Source organism: Bufo bufo, chromosome 1 (genome assembly GCF_905171765.1).
Source record: "Bufo bufo chromosome 1, aBufBuf1.1, whole genome shotgun sequence".
NCBI classification, from domain to species: Eukaryota; Metazoa; Chordata; class Amphibia; order Anura; family Bufonidae; genus Bufo; species Bufo bufo.
Window position 1 is genome coordinate 360,001,677 of NC_053389.1, and position 15,651 is coordinate 360,017,327.

The window sequence follows — 15,651 nt, forward strand, 5'->3', positions numbered from 1 at the left end:
ACAGGACACTTTCAGATATTTAGGCCCCGGCACCCAGACAGAGGAGAGAGGTCCCATAGCAGAGAATCAGGCTTCATGTCACCCACCACTGTCACAGGCCACTTCAGATATTTAGGCCCCGGCACCCATACAGAGGAAAGAGGTCGCATAGCACAGAATCAGGCTTCATGTCACCCACCAATGAAGAAGGCCACTTTTAATTATTTAGGCCCCTGACACCCAGACAGAGGAGATAGGTCCCATAGCAGAGAATCAGGCTTCATGTCACCCACCACTGGAACAGGCCACTGTCAGACATTTAGGCCCCGGCACCAAGACAGAGGAGAGAGGTCGCATAGCAGAGAATCAGGCTTCATGCCACACACCGATGGAGAAGGCCACTTTTACTTATTTCGGCCCTTGACACCCAGACAGAGGAGATAGGTTCCATAGCAGAGAATCAGGCTTCATGTCACCCACCACTGGAACAGGCCACTGTCAGATATTTAGGCCCCGGCACCCAGACAGAGGAGAGAGGTCGCATAGCAGAGAATCAGGCTTCATGTCACCCACCGATGGAGAAGGCCACTTTTACTTATTTAGGCCACTGACACCCATACAGAGGAGAGAGGTCGCATAGCAGAGAATCAGGCTTCATGTCATCCACCACTGGAACAGGCCACTTTCAGATATTTAGGCCCCTGGCATCCAGACAGAGGAGAGATGTCACATAGCAGAGAATCAGGCTTCATGTCACCCACCACTGGAACAGGCCACTGTCATATATTTAGGCCCCGGCAGCCAGACAGAGGAGAGAGGTCCCATAGCAGAGAATCAGGCTTCATGTCACACACCACTGGATCAGACAACTTTCAGATATTTAGGCCCCGGCACCCAGACAGAGGAGAGAGTTCCTATAGCAGAGAATCAGGCTTCATGTCACCCACCACTGGAACAGGCCACTTTCAGATATTTAGACCCCGGCACCGAGACAGAGGAGAGAGGTCGCATAGCACAGAATCAGGCTTCATGTCACACACCAATGGAGAAGGCCACTTTTACTTATTTAGGCCCCTGACACCCAAACAGAGGAGAGAGGTCCCATAGCAGAGAATCAGGCTTCAAGTCACCCACCACATGAACAGGCCACTGTCAGATATTTAGGCCCCAGCACCCAGAAAGAGGAGAGAGGTCCCATAGCAGATAATCAGGCTTCATGTCATTCACCACTGGAACAGGCCACTGTCAGATATTTAGGCCCCAGCACCCAGACAGTGGAGAGCAGTCGCATAGCACAGAATCAGGCTTCATGTCACCCACCGATGGAGAAGGCCACTTTTACTTATTTAGGCCCCTGACACCCAGACAGAGAAGAGAGGTCCCATAGCAGAGAATCAGGCTTCATGTCACCCACCACTGGAACAGGCCACTGTCAGATATTTAGGCCCCGGCACCCAGACAGAGGAGAGAGGTACCATAGCAGAGAATCAGGCTTCATGTCACCCACCGATGGAGAAGGCCACTTTTACTTATTTAGGCCCCTGACACCCATACAGAGGAAAGAGGTCGCATAGCAGAGAATCAGGCTTCATGTCACCCACCACTGGAACAGGCCACTTTTAGATATTTAGGCCCCGGCATCCAGACAGAGGAGAGAGGTCCCATAGCAGAGAATCAGGCTTCATGTCACCCACTACTGGAACAGGCCACTGTCAGATATTTAGGCCCCGGCAGCCAGACAGAGGAGAGAGGTCCCATAGCAGAGAATCAGGCTTCAAGTCACCCACCACTGGATCAGACAACTTTCAGATATTTAGGCCCCGGCACCCAGACAGAGGAGAGAGGTCGCATAGCACAGAATCAGGCTTCAAGTCACACACCAATGGAGAACGCCACTTTTACTTATTTAGGCCCCTGACACCCAGACAGAGGAGAGAGGTCCCATAGCAGAGAATCAGGCTTCATGTCACCCACCACTGGAACAGGCCACTGGCAGATATTTAGGCCCCGGCACCCAGACAGAGGAGAGAGGTCCTATAGCAGAGAATCAGGCTTCATGTCACCCACCACTGGATCAGACAACTTTCAGATATTTAGGCCCCGGCACCCAGACAGAGGAGAGAGGTCCTATAGCAGAGAATCAGGCTTCATGTCACCCACCACTGGAACAGGCCACTTTCAGATATTTAGGCCCCGGCACCCAGACAGAGGTGAGAGGTCGCATAGCACAGAATCAGGCTTCATGTCACCCACCACTGGAACAGGCCACTGTCAAATATTTAGGCCCCGGCACCCAGAAAGAGAAGAGAGGTCCCATAGCAGAGAATCAGGCTTCATGTCACCCACCACTGGAACAGGCCACTGTTAGATATTTAGGCCCCGGCACCCAGACAGAGGAGAGCGGTCGCATAGCACAGAATCAGGATTCATGTCACCCACCGATGGAGAAGGCCACTTTTACTTATTTAGGCCCCTGACACCCAGACAGAGAAGAGAGGTCCCATAGCAGAGAATCAGGCTTCATGTCACCAACCACTGGAACAGGCCACTGTCAGATATTTAGGCCCCGGCACCCAGACAGAGGAGAGAGGTCCCATAGCAGAGAATCAGGCTTCATGTCACCCACCACTGGAACAGGCCACTTTCAGATATTTAGGCCCCGCCACCCAGACAGAGGAGAGAGAGGTCCCATAGCAGAGAATCAGGCTTCATGTCACCCACCACTGGAACAGGCCACTTTCAGATATTTAGGCCCGACACCAGAAAGAGGAGAGAGGTCCCATAGCAGAGAATCAGGCTTCATGTCACCCACCACTGGAACAGGCCACTGTCAGATATTTACGCCACTGCACCCAGACAGAGGAGAGAGGTCCCGTAGCAGAGAATCAGGCTTCATGTCACCCACCACTGCAACAGGCCACTTTCAGATATTTAGGCCCCGGCACCCAGACAGAGGAGAGAGGTCGCATAGCAGAGAATCAGGCTTCATGTCACACACCGATGGAGAAGGCCACTTTTAATTACTTAGGCCCCTGACACCAAGACAGAGGAGATAGGTCCCATAGCAGAGAATCAGGCTTCATGTCACCAACCACTGGAACAGGCCACTGTCAGATATTTAGGCCCCGGCACCCAGACAGAGGAGAGATGTCCCATAGCAGAAAATCAGGCTTCATGTCACACACCGATAAAGAAGGCCACTTTTACTTATTTAGGTCCCTGACACCCAGACAGAGGAGATAGGTCCCATAGCAGAGAATCAGGCTTCATGTCAACCACCACTGGAACAGGCCAGTTTACGATATTTAGGCCCCTGGCACCGACGGAGGAGAGGTTCATTCAACTTTGGGTTGCCCCGCAATATAATGGTGAAATTAAAAAAAGAGGATTGAATGAAGAAGTGCCCTGGAGTACAAGAATATATGGTTAAGGGGAGGTAGTTATAAATGTCTAATCTGCACAAGGGATGGACAGGTCCTGTGGGATCCATGCCTGGTTCATTTTTGTCAGCTAGTCCACATTGGCTGTGGACAGGCGGCTGCGTTTGTCTGCAATGACATCCCCTGCCGTGCTGAATACACGTTCAGACAAAACGCTGGCCGCCGGGCAGGCCAGCACCTCCAAATCATAAAATGATAGCTCTGGCCACGTGGACAATTTGGAGACCCAGAAGTTAAATAAGGCCGAACCATCAGTCAGTACAAGGAGGGGTGTGCACACCTACTTTTCCAACGTGAAATGTTGCCTTCTGCTAACACGTTCCGTATCAGGTGGTGGTGCAGTTAGCTGTGGCGTGGTGACAAAACCTTTCCACATCTCTGCCATGCTAACCCTGCCCTCAGAAGAGCTGGCCGTGACACAGCTGTGTTGGCGACCTCTTGCTCCTCCTATGCCTTTGCCTTGGGCCTCCACTTGTTCCCCTGTGACATTTGGGAATGCTCTCAGTAGCGCCTCTACCAACGTGTGCTTGTACTCGCGCATCTTCCTATCACACTCCAGTGCAGGAAGTAAGGTGGGCACATTGTCTTTGTACCGGGGATCCAGCAGGGTGGCAACCCAGTAGTCCGCACACATTAAAATGTGGGCAACTCTGCTGTCGTTGCGCAGGCACTGCAGCATGTAGTCGCTCATGTGTGCCAGGCTGCCCAGAGATAAGGACAAGGTGTCATCTGTGGGAGGCGTATCATCATCGTCCTCTGTTTCCCCCCAGCCACGCACCAGTGATGGGCCCGAGCTGCGTTGGGTGCCACCCTGCTGTGAACATGCTTCATCCTCATCCACCTTCTCCTCATCCTCGTCCACCTCGTCCTCCAGTAGTGGGCCCTGCCTGGCCAGATTTGTACCTGGCCTCTGCTGTTGCAAAAAACCTCCCTCTGAGTCACTTTTAAAAGACTGGCCAGAAAGTGCTAAAAATAACCCCTCTTCCTCCTCCTCCTCCTCCTGGGCCACCTCCTCTTCCATTATCGCCATAAATGTTTTCTCAAGGAGACATAGAAGTGGTATTGTAAAGCTGATAACGGCGTCATCGCAACTGGCCATGTTGGTGGAGTACTCGAAACAGCGCAACAGGGCACACAGGTCTCGCATGGAGGCCCAGTCATTGGTGGTAAAGTGGTGCTGTTCCGCAGTGCGACTGACCCGTGCGTGCTGCAGCTGAAACTCCACTATGGCCTGCTGCTGCTCGCACAGTCTGTCCAGCATGTGCAAGGTGGAGTTCCACCTGGTGGGCAAGTCGCATTTGAGGCGGTGAGCGGGAAGGCCGAAGTTACGCTGTAAGCGCAGACAGGCGAGCAGCGGGCAGGATGTTAATGCCGGAAGCGCACATAGACGGCCCGCACTTTATGCAGCAGCCTCTGACATGTCGGGGGGTAGTTGTAAATGAACTTCTGCACCACAAATTCAGCACATGCACCAGGCAAGGGATGTGTGTCAAACCGGCTAGTCCCAGAGCTGCGACGAGATTTAACCTATTATCGCACACCACCAGGCCGGGCTTGAGGCTCACCGGCAGCAACCCACTCGTCGGTCTGTTGTTCAATACCCCGCCACAACTCCTGCGCGGTGTGGGGCCTGTCCCCCAAACATATGTTTCAGAATGGCCTGCTGACGTTTACCCTGGGCTGTGCTGAAATTGGTGGTGAAGGTGTGTGGCTGACTGGATGAGCAGGTGGAAGAAGAGGAGGAGGAAGCCGAGTAGGAGGAGGAGGCTACAGGAGGCAAAGAATGTTGCCCTGCGATCCTTGGCGGCGGAAGGACGTGCGCCAAAGAACTCTCCGCCTGGGGCCCAGCCACCACTACATTTACCCAGTGTGCAGTTAGGGAGATATAGAGTCCCTGGCTGTGCTTACTGGTCCACGTATCTGTGGTTAGGTGGACCTTGCCACAGATGGCGTTGCGCAGTGCACACTTGATTTTATCGGATACTTGGTTGGCAGGGAAGGCACGGCTCTCTTGGAGAAGTAGTGGCTGCTGGGAACAACATACTGTGGGACAGCAAGCTACATGAGCTGTTTGAAGCTGTCTGTGTCCACCAGCCTGAATGACAGCATTTCATAGGCCAGTAGTTTAGAAATGCTGGCATTCAGGGCCAGGGATCGAGGGTGGCTAGGTGGGAATTTACGCTTTCTCTCAAATGTTTGTGAGATGGAGAGCTGTATGCTGCCGTGTGACATGGTGGAGATGCTTGGTGACGGAGGTGGTGGTGTTGGTGGTACATCCTCTGTTTGCTGGGCGGCTTGTGCTAACGTTCCTCCCGAGGCAGAGGAAGAGGCCAAGGCAGCAGCAGAAGAGGGGGAGCCTGAGTGAGTTCCTTGTTTTTAAGGTGTTTACTCCACTGCAGTTCATGCTGTGCATGCAGATGCCTGGTCATGCAAGGTTGTGCTAAGGTTCAGAACGTTAATGCCTCGCTTCAGGCTCTGATGGCACAGCGTGCAAACCACTCGGGTTTTGTCGTCAGCACATTGTTTTAAGAACTGCCACGCCAGGGAGCTCCTTGAAGCTGCCTTTGGGGTGCTCGGTCCCAGGTGGCGGTGGCCAATAGCAGGCGAACTCTCTTGGTGGGGGTGTTCTGCTTTTGCCCCCTGCTCCCTCTTTTGCTACGCTGTTGGCTCGGTCTTACCACTGCCTCTTTCTCTGAACTCTGAAAGTCAGTGGCACGACCTTCATTCCATGAGGAGTCTATGACCTTATCGTCCCCTGCATCGTCTTCCACCCAGTCTTCCTCCCTGACCTCCTGTTCAGTCTGCACACTGCAGAAAGACCCAGCAGTTGGCACCTGTGTTTCGTCATCATCATAGACGTGCTGAGGTGGTATTCCCATGTCCTCATCATCAGGAAACATAAGTGGTTGTGCGTCAGTGCATTCTATGTCTTCCACCGCTGGGGAAGGGCTAGGTGGATGCCCTTGGGAAACCCTGCCAGCAGAGTCTTCAAACAGCATAAGAGACTGCTGCATAACTTGAGGCTCAGACAGTTTCCCTGATATGCATGGGGGTGATGTGACAGACTGATGGGCTTGGTTTTCAGGCGCCATCTGTGCGCTTTCTGCAGAAGACTGGGTGGGAGATAATGTGAACGTGCTGGATCCACTGTCGGCCACCCAATTGACTAATGCCTGTACCTGCTCAGTCCTTACCATCCTTAGAACGGCATTGGGCCCCACCAAATATCGCTGTAAATTCTGGCAGGTCCTAGGACCTGAGGTATTTGGTTCACTAGGACGTGTGGCTGTGGCCACGTCCTCTCCCAGCACCAGAGGGTCCACCAACACCACCTCGACCATGTCCGCGTCCCTTACTAGATGTTTTCCTCATTGTTACCGTTCACCACAATAAGAAAAAAAATGTATTGAATTCAAATTCAGGCCTTTTTTTTTACAGGCACCTATACTATCTGGCTATCTATTTATGTACCGTATTACACTAATACAGGCACAGCAGTAACCACTGATTTAGGGGAATATCAATTGTAGCCTAGTATTTAGGCCCTGATGAAAGGTATCCTTTTACGGACAGAATTAAAACTTGGAGATTCACAGTAGCGTGTGAAAAAATATATAGGATTATGCTTTGAGCACTTGTATTTTAACACTTAGTGTAATATACCTTTAACGGAAAGAATACACTTGAAGATGCACGGTTAGCTTTTGAAGTTATTGAGGAGACCCTATCAGCACTTGTATTTACACCTTGAGTGTAATATACCCTTTTACGGACAGAAATACACTATGAGATGCACAATAGTGCGTGCAAATTTAAAGGATATGCTTTCAGCAATTGTAATTTTAACACCTTTGTATAATATACCTTTTACGGAAAGAAATACACTTGGAGATGCACGCTGAGTGTAATATACCCTTTCACGGACAGATTTTACACTTGGCCTGCAACAGCAGAAACCACAGATTTAGGGTATTGCTATTTTGGCAATTAAATTTCAACCCAGAACAAAAGCTATTCTTTTACGCACACTATGAAACTTGTCCAGCCACAGCAGTAACCACAGATTTAGGGGAATATCAATTGTAGGCCTAGTATTTAGGCCCTGGATGAAAGGTATCCTTTTAGGACAGAAATTACACTTGGAGATGCACAGTAGCGTGTGAAAAAATATATATGATTATGCTCTGAGCACTTGTGTTTTAACACTTAGTTAATATGCCCTTTAATGGAAAGAAATACACTTGGAGATGCACGGTTAGCGTGTGACGTTATTGAGGATGACCTTATAAGCACTTGTATTTACACCTTGAGTGTATATACCCTTTTACGGACAGAAATACACTATGAGATGCACAATAGTGCTGTGCAAATTTAAAAGGATTATGCTTTCAGCAATTGTAATTTAACACTTTGTGTAAGATACCCTTTTACGGAAAGAAATACACTTGGAGATGCACGCTGAGTGTAATTACCCTTTTTACGGACAGATTTACACTTGCAACAGCAGAAAACACTGAATTTAGGGTATTGCTATTTTGGCAATTGAATTTCACCCCAGAAAAAAATATATCCTTTGCCAGAACACCAGATTAAAGGGATTGCTATTTTTGCAAGTGAATTTCACCCTCAATAAAATATAGAAAATTCTATCCTGAGGTTTCTAGGGGTGACAATAAGCACAACCAAGCCCCTGATGTAGGATATAGCAAAAAAAAAAAAAAAAAAATACTATTGGTGGTTAAATGGACTTGGTGGCAGCTTGTGCTGGCGCACCACAAGACACAAAATGGCCACCAACTCACCCCAGAAAAAAGTGACAGAAAAACGCTCTGGCCAGCCTAAATAACAGTGAGCAATTAACTAGCAGAAATTGAATGATTCACAGCTGTAGATCGATGACTCATTAAGTGTTTTTGCTGAGTTAAATCCCTGCCTAATCTCGCCCTAACAGAAGCTGCATTCTCTCCCTCCACTAATCAGAGCAGAGTGACCGTGCGCGCGCACGTGACTCCAGCTTAAATAGAGGCTGGGTCACATGCTGCACTGGCCTATCACAGCCATGCCAATGGTAGCATGGCTGTGATGGCCTTTGGGCAAGTAGTATGACGCTTGATGATTGGCTGCTTTGCTGGCTTTCAAAATGCGCCATAGAAATCGCCGAACAACGAACCCGAATTTTTACGTAAATGTTTTGGGTTCGGGTTCGGGGTCCGTGTCACGAAAACCCCAAATTTCGGTACGAACCCGAACTATACAGTTCGGGTTCGCTTATCCTTGTGACAAGGACTTGCTGGCATAGCAATGATTTTGTTCCGGTTTTCCTGTTTTTGGAAAAGGACTGCACTCATGCTTTTTGTCAGTGAAAACCCTGTCTCCACGAAGAAAGGTTTTCCACATTCTGGATAGGGAAGGCATGCGCCTGGATAAGTTTGGCCCTGAGTTCATTCACAGCTTGCTCATGACGCTCACCTACCATTCCTAATTTACTCCTTCTTTAGTAACTGCAAAAGAGGGTTTTTGTAATTTCGGCATAATTATCAATAAGCTTACTTGAATAGTTCATCTTGCCAAGAATGATCTCAGCTCCTTGAGATTTGTACGTGACTTGGTATTGATCACTGCTTCCACCTTCTTCTTCTGTGGATTGATTCCATCAGCAGTGATTTCGTGACTTAGGAAATTAACCTTGGCACGACACCATTGAGCCTTCTGAACAGAAAGTTTCACACCAGCTTTTCTCAGTTGGGTTAGTACATACCTCAACTCTGCAATATGTTCCTCAAAAGTTGTACTTTTGATTAGGATGTCATCCACACTAGGATAAGGTTAACCTCGTTCAGTGGCATCAGGCATTGCCTTATGCAATGAACACAGCAAATTCATGGCCAGCATTTATGTACCTGAAGGCCAAATCGGGTCCATGCATATTGTTGCTTTCCAAATGTGAAGGCCAGTTTGTACTGATCCCTCTCGTCAACTTTAATCGTCCAATATCCTTGTGCAAAGTGAAGGGCGGTTGAAAATTTTTGATCCTTGAATTTGTGCCAAACATTGGTCAATATATGGCATGGGCCATCCGGACATGTAAACACGTTTGTTTAATTGTCTTAGGGTCCGAGCAGAGACAAAATTGACCATTGGGTTTGAGGACCTCAAGTATAGATGGTTTGAAGCAGCTTGGTATTGGACGGATAATGCCCGTCTCTCCAGGTTCTTGACGATTTTCCCATAGTGACTCCTAAGCCGACAGCGGGAAGTCGGTATTGCTTGACAAAGACAGGGGGTGCATCGTGATCTGTCTGGATTCTTGCAACATGTGTGTCTGTTTTTCCTTGGCGAATATGTCCTGGAACTCTGCGAAGAGTTATTTTAGCTGTTGACGCTCTGACTCATCGGAGCATGCATCAGCTATAGAGACTTGTTCTTTCACCTGCTCCTGAAATTCTGAAAAGATTTCAGGCTGACTTAACTTGTAAGCTTCTTCAAGCTCACTGGTTAAGTCAGTTTAGGTGTAGCGTACCTTATCCTTTCCTTGTTGGCAGGACTCGTACTCCATGTGATCGATTTCATGATTGAAAACCAATGATGACTCTACGATGTGGCATGTATCTTCTTCAGAGCTGAAATGATAAACAGAATGGATGTTAAATAACCCCTCAGGTGTTGATGAAAAACTTTGTGCTACTACCTGTTCTTCTGTTAGGTATTCATCAGGAATAAGTCCAATGACATCATTCTGGAATCCAAAGGTATAGTATTCTGAATCCATAGCTAGACCAATTACGGTGTTCTTTTTGTAAGGATATGCTATGGGGAACCATATTATGGACTACCATCTGTAATGGATCCTGATGGACGTTTATTATGGGAGTAGGCTTTACCTTCAGGCCGAGTTGTTGCATCCGGTTGGATAAACAGATCAAGGCATCTGCATTCTTCAGTTTCTGTCCCTTCTTTACTTTAATGGGGAGAAGAAATGGTTTGCATCCTTCAGGAATTTCAACCTCTTCATCAACCTCAATGCTTATGGCATAGGGCATCTGTTGTCCCAATCTTAAGGCTTGCTCTACATCCTGGAATCCCTCTGGGTCTCCTGGTAATCTGGACCAGAGGGTACTATTGACCAGATGAATCTGCACGGCAAATCGGTGCAGGAGGTCGTTTCCTATACACATCTGATGCGGTGGTTCATTTAACATGACAAAAACGTGTTCTGTGGTCTTACTTACTATGGAGATAGACAAAAGACATCTTGCAACCACATTATGACTCTGGGAATCTCCATCCAGATCATGAACCAATTGTTCCTGTGGAGAGAAACTTTTAATAATTTTAGGATAGGTGACCTGTTTTAAGAGTCCTAAGCTTATGTAGTTGGCTTCGGATTTCAGATCCAATTTGGCATATTTCACCCGGGCTATATTGTTCACCTGTATGGGAATCAATAAATTGTCATTGACCTTTTAAATCCGTACCAGGGATTGAGTATGTTTGGTCAGGTCCGCGACTTTGTGATTTCCTCCTTCAAGAGAAATAGTCAATACATCCTCATCCAAGGTTACCTTTTCGATTCTGTCCTTCTGGATGGTAATTATGTGAGCGGCACCATTGACAGCTTCCTCGGGCTTACCATTTTTCAGGATCGTGACATCCGGCGTCTGATTGTTCCTGAAATGAACTTCAATACAGATAGGCCTCTCTTCAATGACGTGACAACTGCGTTGTGTTTGTGCATTGCAAGAGAATTCATAGGCAATGGGTGCCTTCACCTGAGTCCAGACTGTTACATTAATGAAGTCTATTATGGAACTCAATCTTTTTAGTAAATCAATTCCTATGATCAGCCGATCATATGGAAGATCCACAATCAATGTGGGGTGTCTAATGGTCTTCTTGCCAATTCTAAATGTCAACCACGATGTACCTTTTACCTGTAAAGCATCCCCACCTACACTTATCAGAGAGCCATCGAACGATTTCAATCTTGGCCTTTTTGCTGTTAAATCCAGAATCTTTTGGAAATAACTATATGATAAGATAGTGGCCTGTGATCCTGTATCAATTAAACCCCTTACTGGCTCGATATGTTCATCTTGCATATAAGAATCCACAAAATATCGGCCTTCAACCTGAAATAAATCACACAAGAAATTAGAATGTTTGCTCCTTTCATGCTGTCTGAGAGCGTGACCTCTCTGCAGCTTCGTGACCTCTGCATTCCTGTGTCTCACAGGAGAAGTTGGAGGAGCAGCGCCAGCCCCCACCCTTGGGGAAAACTGGATTATATCACAGTTTACAGCTGGTTCATGACTAAAGGCTGGAACGATGGGATCACGCACTGGAACAGACGCATGGTCGCAGGGATCGACATGATTAGACTGCAAGACAAATAACATATTAGACACCTCCTCCCTGGCCCCAATTTCAGGGTCAGGGGTACTGCAAGGAGAAATGATATTAGTAATCACATCAGATTCTTTCACATCCATCTTAATAGCCTTGCAGTGGCCTGGGTTCTGACCCCGCCCAATCTGCTTTATGATGTAGAGCTGGGACCTGGAGTTGCCCCTAAAAAAGGTTCATTCTGTTTTCCTGGGGATACCTGGGACAACTTTCTCACAATGTCACTCAACTGGGCCATTTGTTCTGCCAGCTGATCAAACCTGTTTGGCTTGCGCATATTTTGGTTTTGTGGAGCGCTCTGATTATTGGTGGGTGACCTACTCCTAGGTGAATTTGAGGTTTCCTGCCTATCTTCCCTCTGTTGTCTGGGCCTGTTAATCCAGCGCCTGTAACCCTGGGAATCCCTATTGTAATATGGCCTATATCCCTGGGGACCCTTATTGTAATACAGTATGGACGGTAGTTAGACCTCCCAGCACCAGAATTATTCCCTCTGACCCGTTGGGATTTTGGGGCTTGGTTTGCTTGGATCCTACCTGTTGTTGCTGGGTTTGTTGGACGGGTCCTGTAGACTGAGGGAACTTACGTGGCTGTGTTTCAAAACCCAAGCTAGGGTTTACCTTAGCTTCAGCTATATTTTGCTCTGGGGACTTTTTAAATCTTCTCTCACCTGTTTCATGGCATTCACTGATATTATACAGCATGGTGGCAGCCGTCACCAACCTATCCAAGGGAGCTTCAATATCCAATCTCTGGCTAGGCTGTTTGATCTGGGTTGGCATAGCATCATAGAACAACTGCTTAAACTCTTCAGATTCCCAGTTTTGTGGGAACTATATGCCTAACCCATAGGCATTTTTAAGGACATAAAGGAATTTGTGGGGACTTTGATTGGGCCTACATGTAAGCTTAATATGTCCCGTTTTGCAACAGTAATGGGTTCGGCATTGTCCGAATTCCAGTTAACTTCATGCAAGATACTTGGCCAATCTTGAATTCCGCTCTCCCTAAATGAGGTAAAAGTAATAACGGATACTTATCATCAAATGCCCCATGGAAAGAATATGATCCTGTCAGCATCAGAGTAATAATTATTAAAGAATCCATATTGGATTCGTACAGTTCTAAGTGGATTCACTATCTGAGAAGAACCTTTCTTAGAGAACTTGGACACAGTGCATTTAAAAACTAAATTATGCTGGATGAACTTTTGATCCTTTTCTGAATTATTGGTAATTTTTCTTCCTAGAGACCACCTCAGCATATATGTTATAGGGTTGGATAGTTCTCCAATTGGATGGCGTGGGTGTTAGGAGATGGTTCCCAAACCAGATATATGCAATATAGAAGGACTCCTGTACTCCACTTTGAGTTTCAGTATAAAGCTTTTATTTTGTGCGGTTCCAGTCAAAGAACGTTTTCGGCTGAAATAGCCTTCTTCAGTGTAACTGGAAAGGCATATAAAGTGTCACAATAAATGTACAGTAGTCACAATACATGTGTGAGAGATCTTACAATATTCGAAATCTCATGGTAGTTAAAGAATATTCGTACAATATATATACACTGCGTGCAGAATTATTAGGCAAATGAGTATTTTGACCACATTATCCTCTTTATGCATGTTGTCTTACTCCAAGCTGTATAGGCTCGAAAGCCTACTACCAATTAAGCATATTAGGTGATGTGCATCTCTGTAATGAGAAGGGGTGTGGTCTAATGACATCAACACCCTATATTAGGTGTGCATAATTATTAGGCAACTTCCTTTCCTTTGGCAAAATGGGTCAAAAGAAGGACTTGACAGGCTCAGAAAAGTCAAAAATAGTGAGATATCTTGCAGAGGGATGCAGCACTCTTAAAATTACAAAGCTTCTGAAGCGTGATCATCGGAACAATCAAGCGTTTCATTCAAAATAGTCAACAGGGTCGCAAGAAGCGTGTGGAAAAACCAAGGCGCAAAATGAATGCCCATGAACTGAGAAAAGTCAAGCGTGCAGCTGCCAAGATCCACTTGCCACCAGTTTGGCCATATTTCAGAGCTGCAACATTACTGGAGTGCCCAAAGCACAAGGTGTGCAATACTCAGAGACATGGCCAAGGTAAGAAAGGCTGAAAGACGACCACCACTGAACAAGACACACAGGCTGAAACGTCAAGACTGGGCCAAGAATATCTCAAGACTGATTTTTCTAAGGTTTTATGGACTGATGAAATGAGAGTGAGTCTTGATGGGCCAGATGGATGGGCCCGTGGCTGGGCAGAGAGCTCCAGTCCGACTCAGACGCCAGCAAGGTGGAGGTGGAGTACTGGTATGGGCTGGTATCATCAAAGATGAGCTTGTGGGCCTTTTCGGGTTGAGGATGGAGTCAAGCTCAACTCCCAGTCCTACTGCCAGTTTCTGGAAGACACCTTCTCAAGCAGTGGTACAGGAAGAAGTCTGCATCCTTCAAGAAAAACATGATTTTCATGCAGGGACAATGCCTCCCATCACACGCGTCCAAGTACTCCCCACAGCGTGGCCTGGCAAGAAAGGGTATAAAAGAAGAAAATCTAATGACAATGGCCTCCCTTGTTCACCTGATCTGAAACCCATTGAGAACCTGTGGTCCATCATCAAATGTGAGATTTACAAGGAGGGAAAAACAGTACCACCTCTCTGAACAGTGTCTGGGAGGCTGTGGTTGCTGCTGCACGCAATGTTGATGGTGAACAGATCAAAACAATGACAGAATCCATGGATGGCAGGCTTTTGAGTGTCCTTCGCAAAGAAAGGTGGCTATATTGGTCACTGATTTGTTTTTGTTTTGTTTTTGAATGTCAGAAATGTATATTTGTGAATGTTGAGATGTTATATGGTTTCCACTGGTAAAAATAAATAATTTAAATGGGTATATATTTGTTTTTTGTTAAGTTGCCTAATAATTATGCACAGTAATAGTCACCTGCAACACACAGATATCCCCCTAAAATAGCTAAACGAAAAACAACTAAAAACTACTTCGCAAAAATATTCAGCTTTGATATTAAATGAGTTTTTTGGGTTATTGAGAACATGGTTGTTGTTCAATAATAAATTAATCCTCAAAAATACAACTTGCCTAATAATTCTGCACTCCCTGTAGTGTTACAATTAGGGTGCGCAATAGACATTCAGCACATGGCATATCGATCGAGTATATACAAAAGAGGAAGACGTGTCGAAATGGCACATTGAGAGAGCGTCGTCTGTCATCTGGGGACCCTGTGGGATCTCTTCATCGGGGGTAGTCTGTGGTAAGTGGGTGGCTTCTGGTCATGGGCTCATTCTGTGGTGAATCACTCGGTGTTCCACCCGATTTAAAGTGGGGCAATAGGCAACAGTTGGTGGAATTAAGGAATAAAAATGCAAAAATGCAAAATCGGACATAGCGCAAACTAACAGATCTCTATAGTATGTATACTATAGAGTTAAAATCATGTTACTGCATCAGGCTGGTCTAGCTACATGCAGGGTTCAGTTCAGTATAGGTTGCAATCAGACATATCAATGCAAAATCTGACATAGCGCATACTGACAGTTTCTATAATACGTATACCATAAAGTTAAAAATCATGTTACTGTACTAGGCTGGTCTACCTACGTGCAGAGTCCAGTTAAGTATAGGTTGCAATCAGACATATTCATGCAGGATAATGCAAAGTACACAGGTAGAAGAGGGCAGTTTAGTACATAGCGGTCGGTAGAGAGGCATTTATCATTGTATGCTCTTTACCCGGATTGTGGACCGCATAAAGTGCAAAGCTGAATAGGGGTGAATACCCCAGTGGGTAGCAGGAAATGCTGCTT